Source organism: Theropithecus gelada, unplaced genomic scaffold (assembly GCF_003255815.1).
Source record: "Theropithecus gelada isolate Dixy unplaced genomic scaffold, Tgel_1.0 HiC_scaffold_4181, whole genome shotgun sequence".
Classification (NCBI taxonomy): domain Eukaryota; kingdom Metazoa; phylum Chordata; class Mammalia; order Primates; family Cercopithecidae; genus Theropithecus; species Theropithecus gelada.
The window spans coordinates 1-3,044 of NW_020260736.1; the positions used below are offsets into that span (position 1 = coordinate 1).

Below are 3,044 nucleotides of genomic sequence, written 5' to 3' on the forward strand. Positions count from 1 at the left end.
AAACTGTTTCCCTCCTGGGAAAGGTCAGATTGCCGGGAGAGGGAGGATGTAAATGCCTGAGACCTGAGGGAAGAGGAGGAAATTGGTTCCTTCCCAACAGCCATTTTCTTGGTTTCTCTAGATTTCAAGGAGAGTCAGAGATAAAATGAGTATTTTAATTAAGTTTCAGAAAAAAAGGGTACATGACTTTGATGAGAAAGCATAAAATTAAGAGGCTTTTCTGGAAATCCAAGAAAAAGAAATAACCATTAATATGTTCAATGATAATTTTCTGGATCTTCTTCTTGTCAAAAGTTATATATTTTCTCCTCAAAAGCAGCTGCTCCAAGAACTAACTAGCCCTCTTTATCTCCCTCTAGCTGGGACAGACTGATGCCCCTCCATCCCGACCTCTCTTCTTTCAATAACACTGCGTAGGTGTTAATGGCCTGGGCTCTCACCAATGAACAGAATTGTCCTTTAAGCCAGCAACCCACAGGCAGTGGCACCCAAAGCCTCGCCCCCAGTCCCTAGGGCAGAAGCCACAGAGCTGGCATTGTTTCCACTGAGTCCAGAAGAAGGAGCCAAAAACTGATCCTCAGCACAAATCAAAGCCCAATATGGAGACAGAATAACTGCTTCTAGGCGGAGAGTAGGCAAGCTGAGGGCAAAAAAAGGGGAGTTTTTGCAGCCACCTCATCTTTAGAAACAAGGGGAAAACTAGACCCTTTTCCACTGTTATGGTCTACAAGGTACTCTACTGCTCCAAGGGGATCTGAAAGTACAAAAGGATCTAAACAAATAAGGAGAACTTTTCCCAGGCTGGAGATAAGAATGACAAACAGAAAGATGGGTGAATGTAATAATGTGTAGGAAGATGATGCTGGGAACCTCCGTTCTTCACATGGCTGCCAGCCCCATAGAGGACAACACAATAAGAACAAGGATAACCACTCCAGACTGGTATAGCTGGGGAAGCTTCAGGCCTTTTCCTAGGTCCCACATCAAATGTCAGATCCCATTCTAGGTATGATACATGAGAGGGAAGCCGAGTGCAAACTTAGCTGTGTGGATCAGTGCTGGCCCCAGACACAGGGACTTCACGAGTTCCAAATAAGACTCAAAGTTCCCAGGGAGTAACAGGGCCAACATGCCAAAAAGAACCCTGCACTCAAAGCAATACCAGTGCCACTGTGGCAGATGGACATCGCCATGGGAAGAGACCAACTGTAGATAGTGATGTGGGGAGATACAGGACGGTTTGAACCCATAATGTTCTTATTCCAGAACCACTCCATCCCTTCTTTGGCCGTGGTTCCCAAAGGAATGGCATTTCTGATACAGAGCTGAGGGCTAAAGTGGGCTCAGAGGCAATGACGACCAACATGTCTCAGCAAGAGTGCAGCCATCTTGGGTTTCGGTCTGGACGGAAGTCTGGTCACCGGAAAGATGAAGGCATGATTAGAGGATTGGAACTTCTAGCCTCCTAGGAGGCGAGAGGAGCTGAAGATTAAGCTCATCACCAACGGCCAGTGATTTAGTCAGCCATTCCTGTGTAATGAAGCGTCCATAAAAACCCAAGAGGATAGGGTTCAGGGAGCTTCCAGACACCTGAATACATGGCGGCTTCTGGAGGGTGGTGCTCCCTTGGAGGGTATGAAACTCTACACCCCTTCCCAAAACCCAGCCCTGTGCAACTCTTTATCTGTATTTTTGGTAATGTTCTTTGTAATAGCCAGGAAACACAAGGTTTGGTTTTTTTTGGGGGTTTTTTTTGTTTGTTTGTTTGTTTTTGTTTTTGTTTTTTGCTTCCCTAAGCTCTGTGAGCTGCTCCAGAAAATTAATGAAACCCAAGGAGGAGTCATGGGAACCATAACTTGAAGTTAGGCATTCTGGAGGCCCAGAATTGTGACTGGTGAGGGGAGGGGGCAGCCTTGGGGACTGCACCCTCAACTTGTGAGGAATTGATTTAGAGGACCCCCAGCTGGTGTCTGCTGCAGGACTGATTGATTGCTTGTTGGTGCGGAAAAGTCTTCCCCTCATTTGGTCACAGAAGTCTTCTGTGTTTGTTATTGTTGTTGTACTTTGAGAGCAGAGAAAAATACATTGTGGACATTTTTTTTTTCACACATAAGATGGGTAAGGGGGTTACAGTGCACGTTGTTCTAACTGCTGTTAGTCCGTTAGTCCAGAAATCATGCTACGTTTGACACTGTTAGCTTATGATACAAATTTTGTTAATGATACCAGTGAGACTGATAGGGTTCATTTAGGATTATAATTGTACACAGCAGTTCCTTTTAAGGACCACATTTTGATAATTCCCATTCTTCCTTGCATTTTATAGATGCAAATGAGAGGCAGTAAGAGTTCTTAATGCATTAATTTCCTACCAATAGTATAATTAACATTCTAGGATAATATCTAGGTATGGCCCCAAGGGAATACTTTGTAATAAAGCATCAGTCTTATGCCTTTTTAAAACACAAAGTCTACAGCATGCAGAAAAGCGTGCACGGTTTTTAAAAATAAAGGTAGAGTTTTGCTCTGTTGCCCAGCCTGTTCTTGAACTTCAGGGCTCCTCAAGCGATCCTTCAGCCTTAGCCTACAAGGCCCTTTTATGCTTTCAGTATTCTATGTGTTTCTATTGTTGATTTAAAAGGTATTTTACTTTTTTCTTTGACAGTGGATGGGAGTTCTGAAGACTCTGTAATCAGGTAGGATTTACAGATTTTAAATATTTGTCTGTTAACCAAGGGAATACAGGGAAAAGAAACAATTATCTTCTGATTGTTGCACCCTGCTGTGCACTCAAAATAGCACATCATATTATGTGCCTAACTCATCCCATATAGTCATCACAACAGCCTTGCAAAGTGTCTGTGCAATTACAACCTACTTTTTACTAATCAGGCAACTGTGGTTTAGAGAGGTTGATTCATTGGCCCCCATCCTATAATTAACAAATAGCTGACTCATAGAACAAGAGTAGAGACCTGATAGAGACCTGTGCAGCACTAGGATCAAGGTACAGGTCCAAATCAGATTAATTCAGAAAGTCACAG

The 3,044-nt window shown here is 43.4% G+C and overlaps 1 pseudogene across 1 annotated transcript; it reads right to left on the reverse strand.

Moving 5' to 3' along the window:
- Window positions 1-134: 134 nt before the first annotated feature.
- LOC112617775 lies at window positions 135-1,388 on the reverse strand (annotated as a pseudogene). Its single transcript, XR_003117960.1, has 2 exons — window positions 1,147-1,388; window positions 135-986 (listed from the first exon to the last, which is right to left on the reverse strand). The product of XR_003117960.1 is annotated as a succinate dehydrogenase cytochrome b560 subunit, mitochondrial-like (transcript).
- Window positions 1,389-3,044: the final 1,656 nt, after the last annotated feature.